This window comes from Orycteropus afer, unplaced genomic scaffold (assembly GCF_000298275.1).
Source record: "Orycteropus afer afer isolate SDZICR_OR568_19922 unplaced genomic scaffold, OryAfe1.0 scaffold00180, whole genome shotgun sequence".
NCBI classification, from domain to species: domain Eukaryota; kingdom Metazoa; phylum Chordata; class Mammalia; order Tubulidentata; family Orycteropodidae; genus Orycteropus; species Orycteropus afer.
Window position 1 is genome coordinate 2,417,138 of NW_006921767.1, and position 23,754 is coordinate 2,440,891.

General features: G+C 38.3%; 1 protein-coding gene across 1 annotated transcript in view; it reads left to right on the top strand.

The window, feature by feature from the left end:
* Positions 1 to 23,754, top strand: part of CNTN3 (contactin 3) — a 410,001-nt gene that overhangs the window by 230,010 nt on the left and 156,237 nt on the right. The window lies entirely within an intron of this gene.

Genomic DNA, 23,754 nt, shown 5'->3' on the forward strand with positions numbered 1-23,754 from the left:
TTGGCCTGTTGGTAGAGAAGGAGGTGCTGTCTCTTGCTCATTAAATGAAGTTGCAGGAGGTGTGGGTGTACTTTTATCTTATGGGGACTGTTGCTGTCTTTCACTCTGTTAGACAAAAATTACAATTGAATAACCATCAAAAAACTAAAAGCACATGGACAAAAAATATACCATGACATCACACAGGAACAGTAATCCAAAAAAGAAAAAGGGGAGAAAGAAGAAGAAAACCTGTAATCCTGCAATATCTGCGGATAGGGCAGTAAGAGGAAAAGGTAGAGAAGGAGAATAATGAAGAAAAAAATGGGAAAAATGCAAAAAAAAAAAAAAAAAGATCTAATAGGGAACAGGGTTAGCAACGAGAAAAAAAAGAGGGAAAGAAAATTTTAATCAGAGAACTGATTAAAAGTTTAAACTGGGAAAAGATAAAAAAATAAGGGGTGTAAACTAGGATCTTTTCAGTTGTGCAGGTCCGGAGAGTTATTGGGGTTACTGGACAGCAGAACCTCTTCTTATGCCCCTGGAATCTGGTAGAACACTGTCTCTTTAGGTTGTCTCTAGTTGCTGGTTATGTGTTGATTTGTTTTGTCTTGGTTTTATGGTTTAATATTTTGAAAAGGTGAAGCTGGTGTATTTAATTTTATTATTGACTCAGGTATGTTGTGTCACTCTGTTGTTTTCTTTGTGATGGTGGAATCACTGTGTGGAATGTAGATATGTGTTTCTGTTTCTCGTAAAGAGGGTTTAGAGTTCGAAGTGGGAGGTTTTCTGGTAATTGGCTGATTATGGTTTCTTCTATTGAATGAGTGAAATTATTGGCAGAGAAGGTGGGAGCAGAAGGGAAGCTTGGTGTTGCTAGGGTCAGTTTCTAGGGCTTTGCGCAGGCTATTATAGATGACGTAGTTATTTACAAGACTGCAGCTCAATCTTAGGAAAGATTCCTGTTGTTAGGGTGTCACCACTTTCCGCCAGGCTCAGGCACACTCAAAGACCCCATTCCCGAGGCTCCTCAGCACCAAAGAGCTGATCCAAGGCAAATTCCCAGGACCACACAGCCACGGCTTCCTCTCTCTCCCCACCCCATCTTCCTGCGGTGTTGTCGCAATCCTGCCAGACTGCTAATGGCTCTGAAGTTTGTCTGTGTTACCGCCCACCTGCAGCGCCAAAGACGTGCCTGATTTCAGCTGTGTTGGAGTCAGGGGAGTACCTGCTAGTAAACTGTGCTCCCAATATCCATGACAAAGATAAGCACAATGTCTCCCAGGCTGACCCAAGCCCACTCAGTGACCCGTTGAGAGCAGAGGGAGCTCACCCTCCTGGCCCAACAGTGATCTCTCCGCTTGAGTCTCAGCAGTGATATGCGTACCTGCCTGCATCCAGGTGACCCAAATTACTGACAAAATCAGGTGCTGGAGGCAGATCCCTGGGGCTCAGGTAGCCGCTCTCACCCACCAGTCAGTGACTGCCCCAGAGAAGTTTCCAATGGCCTTTCTAGGCTGCTCGTCCATCCTCTGCCAAGGTAGCTCTTTCTTAAATAATCTCCCTATGCCTTTCCTCTATTTCTGCTCTTCTGTATTTGGTGCACTCTGACTCAGTGAGCTGTTCAGAGCATCAAAATCCCTAATTCAAGCTGCTGTACCTAGTTTTTTCAAGCACTTAGATGCTAGAGGGAAATAGCATGGAGCTTACTGATGAGACTCCATTTTGAATCCTCTGCTCAAATTTTCAACCTCAGTTTGTGTTAGTTTAGGTAAACAGTGTGCTTATAGAAATCTATTTCTTCTAGGTTTTCATAGACCTAGAAACCAAATTGTTGGAGTTTTTATAGTGTTCTCTTATGATCCTCTTTGTCTCACTTTTCTCTGTTGTAACATCACCCATCTTATTTCTTATTCTGGTTATTTGCATTGTCTCATTCTTTTCTTTCATTAGTTTAGCTACTGTTTTCTAGATTTATTGTATCCAAGAACAACCTTCAACTTTTTATTATTCTTTCTGTTATTTTTGTGTTTTTTTCTTTTATTGATTTTTGTTGCAATTTTTATTACCTCCTTTCTTCTGGTGTCTCGAGCTTCCTTTTGCTACTTTTTTTTCTATTTGCTTGAATTGTTGGGTTAATCTATTGCATTTGGCCTTTCTTCTTTTTTAGTGTGTGTATTTATTACTATAAATTATCCTCTAAGCACTACTTTTCCCATGTTCCAAATGTTTTGTCATATTATATTTGCACTCTCATTTGATTCTAGGAATTCTTGAATTTCATTTTTAATTTCTTCTATTAACCAATTGTTTTTAAGTGAGACGTTGTTCAGTTTCTATGCATTTAAGTTTTTTCCTTCTTCTCTGTGTTAATTTCTGTATTATTGAATTCCTGTATCATTGTGATTAGAGAAGATGCTTTGTATTATATTTATGGTTTTAAATTTGTTATGACTTATGCATAGCTTAACATATGGTGTATTCTGGAAAATGATCCATGTGAATCAGAGAAAGATGTGTACTCTCTTGCTATTGGGTGGTATGTTCTGTATGTCTGTATGGTCAAATTGGTTGATTGTGTTGTTTAGTTCTTCTACATCTTTGTTGAGTTTCTTTTTAGTTCTGTCCTATATTGACAGTAGTGTGTTGAAGTCTCCTACTATTGTTGTTGTTGGTGGTGGTGGTGTCATCAAGTTGGCTCTGTCTGACTCTTGGCGACCCCAGGTACAAGAGAACAAAGCACTGCCCAGTCCTGTCCCAGCCTCACAATCCCTGCTACACTTGAGCCCATTGTTGCAGCCACTGTGACAGTTCATCTTGTTGAGGGCCTTCCCTTTTTTTGTTGACTCTGCACTTTAGGAAGCATGATATCCTTCTTCAGAGAATGGTTTCTTCTGACAATATAACCAAAGTAGGTGAGACAAATTCTGGCCATTCTCACATCCAAGGAGCATTCTAGTTGCACTTCCTCCAGGACAGATTTGTTAGTTGTTTTAGCAGTCCATGGTATTTCAGTATTCTTTCCCAACACCACAACTCAAAAGCATGGACTCTTCTTCGTTGTTGTTGTTGCTTGCCATCAAGTCGGACCTGACTCATAGTGACCCCTCCTTGGGTTTCTGAGAAGGTATCACTAAGGAAGTAGATTGCCCAACCTTCCTTCCGAGGAGTGGCTGGTGGGTTTGAACAACCAGCCTTCTAGTTAGCAGTCAAGTGCCTTAGGGACTACACTACCAGAGCTTCTGGACTCTTCCTCAGTCTTCCTTATTCTTTGTCCAACTCTCATATGCATGGGAGGCGATTGAAAATACCATGGTTTGGGTTAGGCATAAGTTCGTCTTCAAAGAGATGTCTTTGCTCTTCAGCACTTTGAATAGGTCTTGTGCAGCAGATTTACCTAGTGCAATACATCATCTGATTTCTTGACTGCTGCTTCAATTGGTGCTAATTGTGGAACCAATTAATAAGAAATATTTGACAAATTCAATCTTTTCTCCATTTATCATGATGCTGCCTGTTGGTCCAATTGTGAGGACTTTTATTTTCTTCATGGTAAGCTGCAATGCATACTGCAGACAGTAGTCTTTAATCTTCATCAGTAAGTGCTTCAAATCATCTTCACTTTCAGCAAGAATCTCATGTTATGTTATGTCATCTGCATAATGCAGGTTGTTAATGAGTGTTTCTCCAATACTGATGCTGCAATCTTCTCCATATAGTGCAGCTTCTTGGTTTATTTGCTCAACATACAGATTGAATAAGTATGGTGAAAGGTTACAACCCTGATGCACTCCCTTACTGATTGTAAACCATGCAGTATCCCCTTGTTCTGTTTGAACAACAACCTCATGGTCTATGCTTTCCTCAAGAGCATAATGAAATGTTCTGGAATTCCAATTCTTCTCAATGTTATCCATAATTTGTTATGATCCACACAGTCAAATGCCTTTGCATAGTCAATAAAACACAAATAAGTATCTTTCTGGTGTTCTTTGCTTTCACCCAAGATGGATATCTGACATCACCAATGATATCCCTCATTCCATGTCCTTTTCTGAACCCAACAAATCCAGCTTGCATTCTTTAAATTCCCTGTCAATATACTGCTGCAGCCATTTTTAAATTATCTTCACCAAGATTTTACTTGCATGTGATATTAATGATAAACCAAAAACCAAACCAAACTCACTGCCATCAAGTCGGATCTGACTCATAGTGACCCTTTCTTGGGTTTCTGAGGAGGTATCACTACGGAAGTAGATTGCCCAATGTTCCTTCTGAGGAGCAGCTGGTGGGTTTGAATTGCCAGCCTTCTAGTTAGCAGTCAAATAAAGTATGTGTTATGCCACCAGAGCTGCTGATATTAATGATATTGTTTGATAATTTCCACATTCAGTAGGAGCTATGGTGGCATAGTGCCTAAGGCATTTGACTGCTAACCAGAAAGCTAGCAGTTCAACCCACCAACCACTCCTTGGAAGGAAGGTTAAGCAATCTACTTCTATAGTGATAACATCTTGGAAACCCAAGGAGGGGTTGCTATGAGTCTGATCTGACTCGACAGCAGTGTGTGCATTGGATCACCTTTCTTGGAATGAGTACTAATATGGATCTTTTCCAGTTCATTGGCCAGGTAGCTGTCTTCAAAAATTTATTGGTGTAGATGAGCAAGTGCCTCCAGCACAGCATCCATTTGTTTAAACATCTTAATGGGTATTCTGTCAATTCTGGGAGCCTTGTTTTTGCCAATTCCTACTATTATTATCAACTATTTCCCTTTTCAGTGCAGTTAAAGTCGTTTTATGTATTGTGGAGTTCTGTCAGTTGCATAAGTATTATTAAGGTTATGTCTTTCTGGTAGATTGATCATTTAATCATTATCTAATGCCCTTGTTTGTCTCTTGTAATGGATTTTGACTTAAATTTTACTTTTTTCAGAGTTTAATATTGCCACTTCTGCTCTTTTTTGGCTGCTGTTTGCTTTTTCAAGAAGCTCTAATAGTGCTGTAGTTAAAGTATTAGGCTACTAACCAAGAGGGGCAGTTAAAACCCACCAGATGTTCTGCAGGACAAAGACAAAACAGTTTGCTTCTGCAAAGATTTACAGCCTTGAAAACCCTATGGGGAACTTTTACTTTGTTAGGGTAACTATAAGGGGGAATCAACTCAATGACAGTGGGTTAGTGGATTGATTTGTTTCATTTTTTTTTTCTATCCTTTGACTTTTAATTTATTTTATGTATTTTTGTCTAAAATGTGTCTATTGTAGGCAACACATGGATGTGTCATTTTTTTTAATCCATTCTGCCAGTTTGTGCCTCATCACTGGTGCATTTAAACATTTTATCTGTAGTTATGAATTTACTACTGTAATTTTGTTACGCTTTTTTTGGGAGGAGTTGAAGATTTCTTTTTCTGCTTAAATTTATGTACTGAGTTCTTTTTGTTTATGTGTTTTCTTTTCATTTCCTTTGTTGCTGATTTTGTGTTTACTGAGTATTATAATTATTTTTTATTTTGGTGAGTAAGTTTAATTTCCTTTGTGGTTACTATGAAATTTACCTTTACCATCCTAAATTTAAAGGAATCTGTTATTTTTTGAGATCTCCTTATCTTCCTCTCTGTATTGGAATTCTATAGCTACACCATTTATTCCACCTTTTTGTTCTGAAGTTGTCATCATTTACAAATTAACATCTATTTCTCCTTGTTTTCAATTTTCTCTATTTTACTTTTGAAGTTTCTTTGTCTATGTTGGTATCTGAGTTTTGTGGTTATGTGTCTTAACCTCAGGTTGTTGTTTGATATTGTTGGCTCACTGTCTGAAGGACTACCTTCAGTATTCCTTTTGATTGGTCTAGTTTTCACAAATTCCTTTAATTATCTGTTTATCTGGAAATGTCCTAGTTTTGCCCTCATTTTGAGAGCCAGTTTTGCTGCAAATATAATTCTTGGTTGGCAGTTATTTCTCTCAGGGTTTTATATATACATAGCATTTTATTGTCTGCTTTCCTGTATTGTTTTTACTGAAAAATCAGAGTTCAGTCTTATTAGTGCCCTCTAATATATGATATTTCATTTTTCTTGAGCTGCTCTCATAATTCATTCTTTTTCTTTGATTTTGTAAATTTTAATTTTGATATATCTTGGTGACTTTCTTTTGAGGTCTATCTTGAATGAGCTTCTTTGAGCTTCTTCGGTGGAAAACCTCTGGTCTCTCTAGATAGTATGGGAGTTTTCTGCTAACGTTTCTTCAATAATATGCTCTTTTTTTTATTTATTCATTTATTTATTTTTTCTCTCTTTTTCTGGAATTCCAGTCACACAGATTATTCCTCTTGATGGTGTCTTACATAATTGCACCAGGCTTTGCTTCTGAGGTGATGTGCCTGTTATTGAGCATGAGTGTGGAATGCACTCTCACTAGTCACTAGTTTATGGGCATTGTGGGTGCCCTTTGCCAGTTGCCAGGCAGTCAAGGTGAGAGTGTGTGGGATCTTGATCTCTGTATAAGTGGCACAGAAGCTCACATTGCAGGTTGCCAGGGTGGGAGTGAAGGGGCAGAGGGTTTGTAATTCCAGTTTCCTGGCAGGTGGCATGAAAGCATGTGCCACCAGTCACAGGGAAAGTGAGGTAGGTCAGGTGAGACACAACAGTGCATGCCACTTATTGTTGAAGCAGCAAGGTGGTTAGGGGTGAGGGTGGAGTACAAGAGAGGAGGCTCTCATTGTGTGCTGTGTGATCCATGGGAATACACATTGCTGACCACCAGGGGTGTGGTGCAGCAATAGGCAAGAGTGCATGCTGCCAATCATCACAGCATCAGGTGCACAATGTGTGATTTATGAGAGTTTGCATCTCTGGCTGCCAGAGGGGTAGGACAGTGACTGGCATGAGCACATACCACCTATCATTGGAGGAGGGTGGGCATGTGGCATGCTGTCTTAAGCACACACCACCAGTCACCAGGAGAATGAGGCCATGGCTAGAGCAAGTGTGTCCTGACAACAGCCAAACTGGCAGCTCCACAAATCATGATCTGTGGGAGTGCACAATTCCAGTCACCTGGGGAGCAGGATACAGGTGAATGCATGTGCCGCTAATTGCCAATGTGGTGGTGGGGTGTTCATGACATGCAGTCCACGTGAGTGCATGCTGCTGGCTGTCAGAGTGTAATGGACAGGTGAGGAAAAGCTGAGAGGGGCTAGCTGGCTATACCCATCATCTGTCACCTGTGTGGTGGCATCATGACAGATGGGCAAGGGGAGGCAGGGGCGCCTCCAGTAACTAGGTGGGTGGGGTGGAGTGCCACACCTCTGGTCACTGGGAGGGCAGGAGAGCCTGGGGAGATACTGTGTTCCTCTGGTCACTGGGCACCATTGTGGGCACTAAGGCACTAATTAACAAGTGTAACTGGTAATCAGGATCCTACCCCAACTCAATGCAAGGTGGTAGTGGGGGACTTTCTGGAGTCACATGGCTCCAGCATCCACTCACAAATGCTCTTCTCTGTGTGGGTCTTCCATCCAAACAACCAGGAACCACAGCTGATCAGTACTTCTGACCCTGTTTTCTTGCTCCCTCCCTACTCTGAAGTCCTGGATCCCCAGAGCTCTCAACTGCCTTCCTGCACTTTTTTTCTTTAAATCTGTTTCATGTTCTCCACCCCTTGCTTTGCTCTGGATTTGTCTACACCGTGTCTCTGCCTCCTTTTGGGGGTTCCATGAGGTTACATTCCTGTGATCCTTACCCAGGAGTTCTGCTTCCTTTGTCTGAAGATGGCCACATTGTGCCACACCGACTGGCAAGATACATCTGCTCCATATCTCTGCTCTTTCGCTGTTTTCATTCAGTTTTTTCTTTCCATCAGTGTTTGACCTAATTCTGACCCTTTCATTTGATGCTCAGACATCCAGGATTATCATCTGTGTCTGTTTCATTTGATTTCTCTGGTCTTTGCTATAGAATGACAATGTGGTATGTCTGACAAAGCTGCTTTCTTGACAAGTTTGGCCTTTCATAGACTTTTGTGAAAATTAAGTTAGTTAATGTAAGTTGCTGATTCTCATTAAGTATTCAAAGTTAGCTGTTTGCATTGCCTCTTAGTGTTTGTTTTTTTTTTGAAGGACAAATACAATGATACTCAAAAGTTACTATGAGTTCAGTAACACTTTTTAACTGAATATATATTTTTGTTAATCATAGTATATACTATAGGACAAAGTAGAAGTGCCCCATGTGGTTTCCAAGGCTGTAATCTTTACAAAAGCAGATTGTCATATCTTTCTCCTGTGGAATAGCTGGTGAATTTGACCTGCCAACCATTCATTTAGCAGTTGAGTACTTAACCACTTGCCACAAGGGCTCCTTAAGCAGAGTATATAGCTCTCATATGTTAAGTAGTAGTAGCATAGTGCCTAAGCCATTTGACTGCTAACCAGAAGGTTGGTGGTTCATATCCACTCTGCAGAAGGAAGACTGGGCAATCTGCTTTTGTAAAGATTTACAACCTCAGAAACCTGAAGGGGGGTGCTATGAATTGGAATCGACTCAATGTTAGTGAGTTTGGTTTATATATGCATAACATAAAAATTCTAAAATATTTTTATAAACTGCAATGTGTATTGATATTCTCTAATCCCTATAGTAATTCCTCAGTTCTCAAAAATCCATATCCAATAGATTGGCAACCAGGCTTATATGCTATCTCCTGAAGCCTTCTCATTTTTCAGACAGAAAAAGCTGAGGCCAGAGAGTCTAAGTGAATTTACCAAAAGCACATCCTTCAGAGGTCAGTCAAATCTAAACCTCAGATCCTATAACTTCAATGCCAGAATCCTTTCTCCATCTAAAGAGCTCTCAGAAAACTCATTTCTGGTTGGTTTTACAATTAGTGACACATCTTCATCAACCTACTGTTATGTCCTTAAACTGTATGATGCTCTCTCAGAATTTCTGTTCTCCACACTACGTTTACTGCTTTTCCTTGTTATGTGATAGAGAAACTTCTCTTCACAACTTCATATAGCTGGGGCCAAAAAGAGTTTGGAGAAACGTTCCACGTTCTGCTTACCCCTGCCACTATTAAAGGTCATCTGGCACACTAGGAGTTGGTGATTAAATCTTCATAGCTAAGATTATTGCCATTACTTTCTTTCATGGTTTCTCTGGTAAACCACCAGTTTCTGTCAAGTCATTTCCAATCATGGTGACCCAAGTTGTGAAAGCAACAGTAGAAGGGTGCTCCATAGAGTTTTCAATGACTGACTTTTCAGAAGTGTATCATCAACTGGTGCAAAAGCAAATTTTCACTAAATTGGAACATTTTTCCCTAATGAAGGGGGATAAAATTTATTATTTTTTAGCAGAATTCAAGTAGGAAAAGTGTCTATGAGCCACAGATATAAAGTATAGCCATGAGGTTGCCTTATCTATAATAGGGCACTCTACATATTGTTTAATGTAGTACATTTAAATTGGAAACTTAGCAAGTGCCCTCATTGCATGCCAGCTGAAGGTCAATTAATTAAATTAATAAAATAAAGGAATGAAATAAGTAAACATGCTCATAAATTTCCCAGAAGATATGTTATTGAAATAAAATGTGATATAAAACAAATATGAGCAGCTTAAGTAACTCCTAGTGCCTTATACAACATATGACCTCAGAAAAGATAGAAAAAAGTGTCTAGAGGCAGAGGACTAGATTCCCAGAGGGTTGCTAAAATGTATGCATTTCTTTAAAGCATAAAAGAATGTTAACTGCCTAAATGTAATTGATAGAAAAGACAGGCTCTTTCTTTCACATCAGGTAAAATTAAGGGAAGAGAAACTAAGTAGGGAGTAGGGTAAATAACAGGACATGTCATTAATATGAATTTATTTGGAAAATAAAAGTGCAGTAGGGAAAATAAATAGCAAATCTAATGTTGATTTAAAAGTAGAAGGAATAAAGTTCAGTATCCCCCCCCCCCCGTTGTAAGAAACAGTATCAATGAACATTTGTGTGAAGTAGATTAGACTTTCTTCATATGTTTATTCTTGACTTCTAGTCAAGACAGAGTGTAATGCTCTTATAATGAAGATCTACATATTTGCTTCTTGGAAGGAAAATCGTTTCATCAAACTGACTGAATAATATTCACATGATTGCTGTTTTTCTTTTCACAAGGAACTTTGTCTCCTTTGTAATAAGAAGTGCTTTATATAGAAATGCTTGAAAGAAGGAGCAGGTGGTTACATGGCATTTCTCTGTTTAATTTCAGGTAAATACACTGGAGCCAAATAAGGCCAGTATTCTTATATCTTCCAATATGAAAAACATAAAACAAATTAAGTGAAGTAGTAAACACAAACTTTATTGCAATTTAAGTACCTCTGTACGTAGAACCATCATAATTAGTTTATATTCAAATATTTGGATTGCTTTAAAAGAGCTTTTTTTACCAATTGAAGTTGATGGCATGAGCTTTGAAACCTTTTCATTTGAGATGAAAATGAGCTCAGTTACTGACTCTAAGTTGTGTTAGGGTGTATTTATTTTTTAATTTTCCCTGCCTCTGTGGATTCCTCTTCTATGACTTAAAAGTCACCACTGCACTAGTATTCATTCAGTATTATCAATAGGGGAATCAGTTTGGAATAGTGTTCTATAGAATGAATGGAAAAGTCATTAAGATACTTGAATTCACCATTAGCCTGGTACAGAAATGTGAGATCTATATAGCTCTGGAATACTAGTAGAAAGCTCATTGATTAAAATGTTGTCATTGACATACTGTATTTCAGGATGCTACTCATTCTTCTCTATACATCTACTTTTAGTGATCAATAGAATGCACAGCCCTTTGTTAAATATGGTCTAATTATTAAAAGATGGATATGATGTTGAAAAATTAAATAAGGTGAGAAAAAATCCACATATTTAGCAAGGATATAAAGATACTACCTGGTATTAATATTAGATCAAAAGGTCTTTGTAAAATTTAGAGAATATTGCTTTATAAAAACAACCATAATTTTCATGGGCTAGAATACAAGCAATATATTATTTTTTTACTAAATTTTAAATCTAATTATTACTTACTGTAGGGATTAGAAATTGTGACAGAGATATTGTATTACTGACATTCAGATATTTCTTTAGGTCTAATCTTTCATGAACCACAAATTACTATTTAAATTGACCAGACTGCAAATAGGAAGCAACTAACAGGAAAGATATCAGGTATAAAGTAATACCAATATGGAGGATTCTATAGACAAGTCAGCTGGTGAAGTTAGACTATTTCTAAAACAGGCAAACACTGAACAAATAAGAATTTTAACCGGCACCTGAATTTGAGCAGTAACCTTGGACTTCTTTATGTGTATTTCTATGTGTCATTAGCATGTTTTTGTTCTTGTCGTTAGATAAATTATTAAAATAACAGAAAAAGCTGTTGCAATTGTTTTCAGGCTTTCAAGACACTGCTACAGACTGATAGAGTTATAGATTTTTTTACTGTATATTGTGTAGCTAAGACAGACATGAGCTATAAAGACAGTGGAGGCAGAGAAGAAATAAATGTGTAAGCGTGTATTTATTTGAGTAAAAAGCGAAACTCAAGGCAGTTTAATTGCTGGTTTTCTGATTGAGTTTTCTATGAATCTTCTCAAAGCCTGCAAATTACCATCTATATTTGACTTTAACCAAGGCTGTGGTGAAATTCTTGGCATATCTTTTAATGCCTAAACCAAAACTAAACCCACTGCTATCATTTTGATTCTGATTCATAGTGGCCCCTATAAGGTTTCCAAGGCTGTAAATCTTTATGAAAACAGACTACCTAATCTTTCTCTCATGGAGCAGCTGCTGGGTTTGAACTGCCAACCTTTTGGTTAGCAGTCAAATTCCTTAACCACTGCAATGCCAATGCTCCTTTAGTGCCTAAAGAAGTACAGAGGAATGGGAATTGCTTTTGATTATTGATATCTTTGGGCAATTATTTCCTTATGCCTATGTCAGATATAATTGCATGTTCTACCATAACCAAATACTTAAATATTCAGTATTTCTTACAAGTCAGGTGGATTTGACTATTTTAATTGTAATATTTACAATCAAGAGAACGATGGCCTAAGATGGTAGCTTAGTGAGACACACCATGCTGTCGCCCTGCAGCAAAGAACTGAGAAACCAAGTGAAACAGACACAGATGACAATCTTTGAAACCTGAGCAGCAAACAGAAGGAGGAAGAATTTGAATGGACACCTAATGAAATGGGAAACGGAATGAAAACAGAGAATGAGGAGCTTTATGTTTGCATGTGCCCTGCCAGCCAGCTGGGCACAGCACAGCCATATTGAGACAAAGTGGAAAGTATTACTGGGTGAGGAGCACAAGAGGGCAACTTTATGGGATTCCCAGTAGGAGACAGATACTGTGTAGACAAACCTGGAATGAAGCAAGGTGAGCAGATCATGAACCCTATCTGAGGAGGGAAAGTACAGAAAGACAGGCGAGGACTATGGTGATCTTAGCCATCACAGAATAAGGAAGTAGCCAGAAACTAGGTACAGAACTTCTCAGCAGCAATGGTCCCTGATCATGTGGGCCCCCTGCACTACCAGTGACCAGTGGTGTGCACCTTTCACTCTTCCAGCTCAGTCACTGGCAGTGTAAACCCCTCTTCTCTCCCTGACTGCCCACAACCAGCAATGTGTGCCTACCCCATCTGCCCAGCAACTGGTGGCACCCCCTTGTCACTTTCCTCACGTGGTGATGAGTAGTACGTGCTTCCATGCCACCAGATTGGCCACTGGTGACCTGCAACATGCACTTGCTTTGCATGCCCTGCCCACCATTCCATCAACTTGGGTGGCCAGTGGCATGAGTCTCCCCAACTCCTGCCTCACCCCACCCTCCAGCAACAGGTAGTATGCACTCCCACCTCACTCACCTGGCAACTGATGATGTGAGCCCCCAGCTACTCCATGGAAGAAAGATGAAGCAGTCTGCTTCTGTAAAGATTTTCAGTCTTGGAAACCCAAGGTGGGTAGCTAAGAGTCTGAATCAACTCAATATCAGTGAGCTTGGACCTTGGAGCTATATATCTATTTAGTTTGTCATTTCGTTCTTGCATTGTTTTCCTGAATTCTTCCAGGGTTTTTTTTCTGTGTTTTCCTTGATCTTTTTGAGGATCTAAGTCTTTTCCATTCTTCATCAGGTAATTCTGTTATCATTTCTTCCTCAGGAATGTTTTCTGTCCCTTTACTTTGCTCACTTGTTTGAGCCATTTTATCATGTTTCTTTATATTACTTGTTATTGTCTGCTGTCTCTGAGGTACTATGGTGTTATTTATTTATTGATTGATTGATTATATGTTGGTTTTATCTGGATTTTTTTGTTTCATTTTGTTTTGATGTATCAGGAGTTTTGTTTCTTTTCTTTCTCTTTAGAATGTTTTTCTTATTTTGGGTTGTTTTAATTGTTGTTGTTCTGAGTTCCAGTCTATGTGTGACTTTTGTGGTGTCAGTTGTCTTGGTGTGATTTCTTCTCACCAGTGGGTGTAGTGGGTGACCCATGTACAAGACCTCTGTGGTTAGTTCATATATTACTCTCACAGGATTGAGTGGACGTGGCAGAGCAGATTCTTCTTTGATGTTGGGTGATAAGCATTGTGTGCTCAGGGTCCTTGTGCAGCCCACACAAACCATGGCCTCTTCTAGTCTGAGATCAAGAGAACTAGATTGTGCCTGGCACCACCAACTGTTCTGACCAGAGATCCAATAAATGGTCCCATAAAGAATGCAAGAAGAGTGTAGAACAAAACTCAAATTCCTGAGAAAGATCAGAATTACTGGATTGATAGAGAATAGAGGAACCCCCGAGACTATCACCCTGAAATATGCTTTTACATTGGAAATTAAGCCACTCCTGGAGGTCACCTTTCAGCCAAATAATAGATTGGCTTATAAAATAAACAATATCATCCATGAGGAATGTGCTGCCTCTTAAAAAATCAGCTGTATGAGATCAAATGGTCAATGTTTACTCAAAAGTAAAGATGAGACAGCAAGGAAGGGCAGGGTAGCTAGATCAACAGAAACAGAATAAATAAAGGAAATAATGAAAATGCTGGTACATTGCAAAAATTGTAACTGATGTCAGAAAACAATATGAGCAAAAACTGTTAAATGGAAGCCTAATTTGCTGTGTAAACTTTCATCTAAATCACAATAAAATATTTAAAAAAATAAACTTATAATCAAGTTCACACTTTTTTTTTTAATCCATCATTCAGAAATTCAGATCAGAAAGGGTAGGAACCTGTTTTAAAATAGATTTTTTTCAATGGTGTTAATTGCTTTTTTAACATTTTCACATGTTACTATGGTAGGTAGTTGTATTTTGAATGTGTGTGAGAGGGAAAAGAGAAACACTGATTTATCCATCTTCCTGAGAAACAATGTATTGTGTTCAGTAAGAAGACCCTTGTGATTTGGCAGGTTGTCTTCGTTCTTGACTAAGTATCTCATTTCTGCATGTCAATGAAGTAAACATTTTTATCTTGCTTTAAAAATATCATCCATATGACTAGAAGTGAAAAATCAAACCCCTCATGGAATGGCTTAAAATAGCAGTTTAAATTTTCATAAAGGCAAATGATACCCAATGCAGAATGGACAGTTTACGATGCTGTGCCCTAAAACACTAAATTCACTAGCCCTAGAACATTTGTTAATTTCTTGCACTTTTTTTTTTCCCATCTGTCGTGTTCTTTTCTTGTATTTGCAACTCTACAAAACTTCCTTCTGGAATTAACTTCTGATAGTTGATATAGGAATTATAACCCAAAAGCACCACCCTTGGATTCATTAAAGGGTGGCCATCCTATAGTTACCTTGTGGTAAAGAAAATTTCCATTTTGCAAGGGCAGTGTAAAATTTGGATATCATTTTATAGCAAGGCAGGTCAATCAAATTATAATTGGCTCCAATTAACACTCCCACAAGCTATAAGATTCTTTACCTTCCCCTCGACTGCACTTAAAAGGAAAATGTTATTTACTGTCACCAAAGTCATTTACTGTCATCAAAGTCATAAAAAATTGTCTGCTCTTAAGTATAAGTGAAGAGGAAAGTGAATGTCTGGGGACAGGACATACTGTAGATCTGCACACCAAAACACATGCTGTCTCATGCGTGGCAATGTGGAACATGAGCTAATACAATGCACTTTGTTTTAGTTGCACAAACAAGTCTTGCTTGTGAAACTTTCAGTCATTGGCAGCAATTTGATTTTGAGATAATATTAATATAGCTTTCTAGCAAATGCATTTTCAGAGTTTCTGAACTCTTTCGAAAAGGTACATTTTTATAATAAATAAATAGTGAGCAGTATCTAAGATCTTAAAATCTTGTGAACAGCCACCTAACATGCAAAAATCGGTCTCTCCTCACCCCAAGTAAAGAAGAATGAGGAAAATTAAAGACACGTGGAAACAGTTGGTCCAAGGTAGTAGTGAACCTCAACGTACATGACCCTGAGATCGGAAGAACTAGATGGTGCCTGGTTACCACTGTCAACCACTTAGAAAGGGATCAAAATAGGGAATCCTGGATAAAGTAGGAGAAAAAATGTGGAACAAAACTCAAAATCATAAAAATGACCAGGCTTATTGGTCTGATAGAGATTGGTAAAACTCCCAAAACTATGTTCCCTGGTCACTTTGGAGCCTGAAATTAAACTCACTCCTGTGGCTTCTAGCCAAACAATAGTCAGACCTATGAGGTGAATATTTATGCCAGGTAGAGATGCTCCTTAGAACAATCAATTATGGGAGATCGAAAGGGCAACATTTGCACAGGAAAATAGCTCAGAGGGCAGGAATGCATAGGATGAAATGACACAGGGAAAAGGTAACCACAGAGAGGATGTGGGAAGAAAAAGAGCTGTTACATTGTGGGGAATTCCAGTCAATTGTCATGAAACAAAATGTGTATGAACTGTTGAATGGAAAATGAATTTGCTCTGTAAATTTTCACCCAAATGCCAGTAAAAAAACAAGCAAATAAATAAAAGGGAATAAAAAGGAAAAGCAGCAGAGAAGACATGCAGTATATTCGTGTAACTTATTTTATCTCAAGTTCTAATTCTGCAACATTGAAGTTCTCTCTCTGAGTGGCCTCACTATACTAGCTAGTCCAGGACAAGTTGGGAGTTGTGATGAGCACAAGATGGGACTGTGGGATAAAAGAATTATCATGTCTTTATTGCCCGCAATATTGCCACCCAGTCCTCATTTCTCATTTTCTTTTATGAAAATTTAAACTCCTTTCTTTAGCTGGGTCATACTACTTTAGTGTTCTTGCAAAAGGAAATATTTCAGTAAATGTTTTGCCAATGTTTTTTGCTAGTTCTTCTCAGGTATCCAATCATTGTTAGACATCCTGTTTTGAGTGTTGTTGACTTTGACCCTATTGCATCTTCTTAACTTGAGATCTCTTTGGAGCAAGGAGGGAAGGATAGGGTCAGTCCCACCAAAAGATCTTGATCCAAGGATGGTAGACAAGAGGTTAATTAAAAAAAAAAAAAAGAAAAGAAAGAATGCTCTTTATGAGAAAAAGGAAGATAGTATGTATGCAAGCAGAAATAGAAAATAGCCTCTAGAGGTGCCCTTTCCATTTCTCCACTGATAAATTTGGAGGAAAGAGCTTCACTTTTGTAGCTTGGAGATTTTGCAACATCAACGGCAGCAGCCATGGTACCAGGGAAGAGATGAGGGCAGTGTTTAGGAGAGGAGTTTTCATGACCGAAGCATTAAAAATGGAGACAACAAATTGCAGTACCTTGTAGTGTCAGACTATGATGGAAGAACTTGATTTCTAAAAAAACAATTGTAGAACCAAAAGTGTTCAGAGAACAGTAAGAAACAGCATTATCTCTCAGAAGCTTCTGTTGCACAATGGCAATGGCTTATCTGTTCTCATCAAAGGCAGCTGCTAACAAAACAAGAGAGGGAAACCTGGAAATATGGATCATGGAAGATTTAAAAGATTAGCATAAACTTCATGTGGGGGCTTTGACAACATGGACACCCTGGAAAGAAAAGAGAAGACTAAAAGTAAAACAAGACACATAAAGGATTACCAAAAGCATGATTTGGTCCATAAATAGTACTAACCAACAGGAATCAGAAAACTTTTTTAAAAGATCAGATAGTAAATATGATAGCCTTTGCAGGCTATATAGCTCCTTTAGCAGCTAGCTCTGGTGCATAGTGCCTAAGGCATTTGACTACTAACCAGAAGGCTGCAGGTTCAAACCCACCAGCTACTCCTTAGAAGGGAGACTGAGCAATCTACTTCCATAGAGATACCACCTCAGAAACCCTAGGAGGCGTCACTATGATTTGGAATCAACTCGATGGCAGTGAGTATGGTTTTGTGGTTTGGAGTATTAAAACAACCATGTTGTTTTTAGCTACTATCAAGTAGGCTCTAACTTATAATGACCTCATGCATAAACTGAACAAAATGATGCCCAGCTCTACATCATCTCCAGGATCTGTGATATGTTGACCCCATCATATTATTGAGGCTATTGTATCAATCTATCTCATTGTGGGTTTTCTTCATTTTTTCTGCTCCTCCACTATATAAAACACAATACCCTTTCCTAGCAATTGCTCTTCCCTGATGATATGTCCAAAGTAAGCAGGAAAAAAAATCTCACCATCCTTACTTCTACAGACCATTTTGGTTGTATTTCTTCTAAGAATGATTTGTTCATTTTTCTGGAACTCATGTTGTTGTTGTTAGGTGCTGTCAAGTCAATTTCAATTCACAATGATCCTGTGTACAGCAGATCGAACCTGACCTGTCCTGTACTAGCCTCGTAATCCCTACTATGCACGAGCCCAATGTTGCAGCCACTGTGTCAGTCCATCTTGTTGACAGTCTTGCCCTTTTTCACTGAGCCTCCACTTTACCAAGCATAACATCCTTCTCTAGAGAATGGTCCCTTCTGACAACATGATCAAAGTAGTTGAGATGAACTCTAGCCACTCTTTCTTGTAAAGAGCATTCTGGCTGCACTTCTTTCAGAACAGATATGTTTGTTCTTGTGGCAGTCCATGGAATTTTCAGTATTCTTCATCAATACCACAATTCAGAGACATAAACAATTCTTCAGTTTTTCTTATCATTGTCCAACTTTGACATGCATATGAAGCAATTGAAAATACCATGGATTAGAACCATAGTGTATGCAATTTACTGGCACCCATAAATGCTAACCAGAAGGTCAGTGGTTCAAACCCATCAGCCACTCCTCAGAAGGAAGACTAGGCAATCTATTTCCATAGAGATACCGCCTCAGAAACCCAAGGAGGGGTCTCTATGAGTCAAATCGACTTGATGACAGTGAGGTTGTTTTTTTGGGGGGTGGTGAGGGAGTATAGTAATCTTCCCCAATACCACAATTCAAATGAATCAGTTGTTCTTAAATGAGTGCATATGACTATATTTCACAAAAACTTAATTTGCCAAAGCCAGCAGCACGTTGGCTTCACCCAACACCAAGCTGTAGTTGCTCAATCCTGGGCTAGAACCAGCCATAAAGTATGAAAGAAGGAAGGAAATGTCATTTTTTTTTTCCTCTGTTTTACCCACTCTTCTCCATATCTTAGGACCTTCATGATTTAAGCTGTCAGAACTCTAAATCATAATGATGTAGGTAGAAATAGGCTAAACAAAGAAACCTCCTGTTTCTCTGGAGGAATAGGACTCCTTGGGTGGAACACACAGACAAGTGCTGGAGTATGAACTGAAACGTTGGTACATTGAACCCACCCAGAATGCTTCAGGAGAAAAACCTGGTGATCTGCATCAGAAACACAGCCCTGTAAACTCTATAGAGGGCAATTCTCTTCTGCACACATGGGGTCACCATGAGCTGGAATAGATTTGACAGTAACAAGTTCTTTCTCTCTTTTAAATGGAGGAATGGATCTCCTTGCCCTAAATTATTAAAAACAAACAAACAAAAAAAAAACTTTTGGAAAACACCATTGAAATGCTAAAAATGGTGGCTTTTGCTTTACTGTAGACTTGTGGATCACTGATCATCTGTTCTTTGGACGTTGCATTGTCTTAGTCTAGATTACTTTAAACCCACCACCAATATTGTGCCACTGGTAAACCTCATAGCAAAGTTCTCTCCCCAATTTTTCTAATCATTGAGAAAAATCTGCATAACACCAAGCAGGCTTCTAGACCCTTTAAAGGTGTATTCCTTTAAAATACGTCAAACTTTCCAGTTGGCACCAAAGAAAATGGCCAAAGTTACTTTTTGCAATTTTCCCCAACTTCAGTTTTGTTTGACAGAATTTTTTTTTAATGCCTATACAAAGGATTAAATCTCTCATAATAGAATTTTATAGTGGAATGAGAAATAAACCCTAAATGTCAGTTACATGTATTAATGTATCTCCAGGTAAACACTAGAGTGACATATTTCATGTGAAATTGACTAGCCTTATGCTAGTGACCCTAGGAGGAATGTGACTGGGACATGATATCATTCATCACATATTACCTTTTAGAAAGTTTTAGTACTTCATTTTCTTAATTTATGACTTGGATTGGTAAAATCTCTTTTCTCTAAAAAATATTTCATATTCCTAATATTCATGTAGCATTGTTAATAGAATCCCCAGTGACCAAGTAGTTTTTGCATAATGTGTTTTTGATTTACACAAGAGATTGTGAAAGGTTTTGTAAAGTCTGGCTTGTTTGAGCATATAAAATTATCATTTTTATTACAGATTTTTTATTTATCAGTACACAAAAAGCGATTTCAAATATTCAAAGAATGCTGATCTGATATATATTTTACTTTGCAGTATGCAATGAACATTTATTGCAAATGCAGATTTTTTTATGATAACTAAATTCTGATAGTATTAATAGAGGTTTTTTTTTTCTTTATTTAAATGAAGTAAATCATAAAATTCTAATTTTCAATCAGAGTGTTGCCATATACCCTTTAATATGGTCAAGTAGGAAATAAATGAAAAGTTAGTGCAGCTCTTCTAAAATGTAGAAGCCAAAGAAAGTCCTTTTTTAAAAAAAAGAGTTGTTGTTTTTAAAAAAAGAGTAGGCGCTACAAATCTCTACATACTTCTCATGACAGTATATACCATAGTTAAGTGTGGACTTGATTTCTCTCGGTAAATCTTTAAGGGTCTAAACAACAACAACAACAAAAAAAACAAACTCACTGCCTTTGAGTAGATTTGACTTATAGTGACCCCTCCTTGGGTTTCTGAGGCAGTATCTCTACTGAAGTAGATTGCCCCATCTTCCTTCCGAGGAGTGGCTGGTGAATTTGAACCACCAGCCTTCTGGTTAGCAGTCAAATGCCTTAGGCACTATGCCACCAGAGTACTCAATCATTAATTCACATGCTTTTTGGTTGTAGTTTGATAGTTCTTTTCAAAAAGTATTTGGCTGACAACTAAAAGTCAGATGTTTGAATCTACCACCTGCTCTGTAGGAGGAAGATGAGGCAGTCTCTTCCATAAACATTTACAGTCTTGGAAACTCTTTGGGGCAATTCTGCTCTGTCCTATAGGGACTCTGTGAGTCAGAAATGACTATGGCAGGTTTTGTTTTTGTTTTTGTTTTTTAATTTTTGTTATAGCCATATAAGACTTGATCTTCCTTATGCTTCTAAGGACAGGCTTTCTCATCCTTGCCCCCTCCTTTGTCTTTGACCATTTGTTTTTCTTTGAAAATTTTATCTATAGCAACTAGTGCTATACCTGGCATATAGTAAACATTCAACTGTTATTAAGCTATTGTCACCATTTGTATTAGTTCCATATTGCTACAGTAACAAACTGCCACAAATGTAGTGACTAAACACAACAGAAATGTGTTACAGTTCTGTAGGTCAGAATTTCATCACTAGGCTAAAATCAAGGTGTCAGCAAATACTGTTTTCCTTTCTGGAGGCTCTAGGGAGAATCTGTTTCCTTGGCTTTTGCAACTTCTTGAGGCTGCCCACATTCTTTCACTCTTTGATCCCTAGCCAGCATTCACGTTACTCAGACCTCTGCTTCTATAATCCCATCACCTTTACTGACTCTCCTTCCTCCTCCTTCTCTTACAAGGACCCTTATGATTACGTTGGGCCCACCACAACCATCTTAAGATTGTTTACTTAATTGTACCTGCAAAGTCACTTTGTCATATGTATTACTCTCCTCTTGCTGCCCTAACAACTTACCACAAACTTAACAACACAGATTTATTTTGTTACAGTTCTGGAGGTCAGCAATCTGATGCAGGTTTCACTAAGGCTAAAATCCCAGTGTTGGCAGGCCTTAATTTCTTATAAAGGCTGTAGGGGAGAATCCGTTTCATTGCCTTTTCCAACTTCATTCCCTGACTGCTGACCCCTTCCTCTGTCTTCAAGCCAACAAAATAATATTTTCAGTTCTCTCTGGCTGTGATCCCTGCTTCTACTGTCACATCTTCTTTTCTCTGACTCCACCCCTCTTGTGTCACTGTGAGTCAGAATCTGCTCTATGGCTATGGGTTTGTTTTTTATTTTGTGGGGGGGGAGTGATTACATTGAGCCCCCTGAGATAACGCAGGGCAATCTCCTATCTCAAGATCCCTAACTTAATCACATCTGCACAGCCCCACTTGCCATGAAAGGGAACATATTCATCAGTTTTGGGTATTAGGATGTGGACATCTTTGGAGGTGGCATTATTCTGTCTACCACACCATCATTATCCCTTGATTTGCACATTTCCACTTTTTTTTTTTATTGTGATGTGGGTGAAACTTTACAGAGAAAATCGATTTCCCATTCAACAAGTCACACTCATTTTGTTTTGTGACATTAATTGCAATAATCACAATGTAACAGCACTCTTCCCCCTCCCTCCCTATGCTTACCATTTCCCTTCTTGCCCTCTGAGCTTTATCCCTGGGCAAATTCAGCCCTTTTGATCTCATGTGGTTGATTGTTCCAATGAGTATGTATTTCCCTGGTGTTATTGTCCTTCTTATAAGCCTATTGTTTGACTGAAATTTGAGCCAAGGGTAAGTTCAGTTTCAGGCTTGAAGGGCTTTCTTAATGCTCATTTGGAAGCAGCCATAAAATGATTTCAATTTTAATTTCCTTCCCTTACTTGTCTAACAATCAAGAACAATGTAATGATACTATAATGCCTTAAATATTAATAATGTTAACTTTAGAATAAAAAAAATACTGTAAGTTGAATCAAACAACCTCACATTTGTGATATTCATTCCAAGTTGTCATGTGTAGTTATAATACATTTATTCATATTACCATAAAATTTTCTCTTGTATGAATTTACCAGCTTTCAGATGTTTTGACTCTGAATCTGAATTCTTTCCATCAGACACTTTAATTTTAGTTTAAACTGGTTTAACAATATTGACTTCTTCCTAATGTCTGATACCCTGGGGAGCTTTGGAAGTTTAAATCTGGCTGGACAAAACAAAGAGGGAGTGAAAACTATGTATTATTAAATTTATGTATAGAACACATTGGAAAGCAGAAAGAGCTTTCCAAGAATAATTGGAAAATAATAATAATTAAAGCATTTGGCTGCTAACCAGAAGTTCAGCTGTTCGAACCCAACATGGGAGAAAGATGAGGCAGTCTGCGTCCATAAAGACTTACAACCTTGGGAACCTATAGAGTGGTTCTACGCTGTCCTGTAGGGCCACTATGAGGCAGAATCAACTCAATGGCATTGGCTGGAAAGCAGAGTAAATTTGTTTTGCCTCCTTTGAAACAAGGTGTGCTTGCAGATATAAATGGGATGAGAGTCAGTGGGGAGAGGGGCCTGGTTGTTTAGAGCAGCAGGAAGGTCCAGAAGTGCTATTGCTGCAACAGCTGCCACTTTTCACAAATACAGAACAAATTCATCCTACATTACTGGCTTTGTTTTCTTCTATGATTTATTCCATAATATTGTAAGAGAAAACCACCATCACAGCAGGCATGAGGCCAATTCTGGAATGGATGTTTGAGATACATTATTTTCATACACTCTAACAAACAACTTTAGATTTCACAACCTTTATGTGACTTATTGGAATTGCATGAAACACTCTCTGCTGATATAATAGCATGATTTAAGGATCAGGTTGAGGTTCAAAATCAATATTTTGAAATGTCTGGACAATTTGCTGTTGACTTCAGAAACATCTAGCATTTGCATTGAAGGTGGAAGGAAGTCCATCATTACACTGCATTTCTATTGCAAATCAAAACACCAAACTCATAACTGTCAAGTCCATTTCAACTCATAGTGACCATATAGGATAGATTAGAACTGCATCACAGGGCTTCCAAGGCTGCAATATTTACAGACGTCAACTGCCACATCTTTTTCCTATGGAGCAGCTAATGGATTCTAACCACCGACCTTTTGGTTAGCTGAGCACTTAACCACTACACCATCATGACTCTATTTGTACCCTTATGTACTTATTCTTTTTCCCTTGACACCTTTCTCCTGATACTCACTTTACCTGGAGTTCTTTCTTTTTTAATCCCTGATTGTCACATGTTCTCCTGCCTCTAAGACAATGGTAAAAAAAACATATCATCTCTCCTTCCTCTGAAACCCCAGCAACTCTCACCTGCCTTACATGTTGTCTCATTATTGTTTGTGTTAATTGACTCCCTGTAGCACATAGAAAGGTCCTTCATCATTGGATTTTTTTTTTTTTT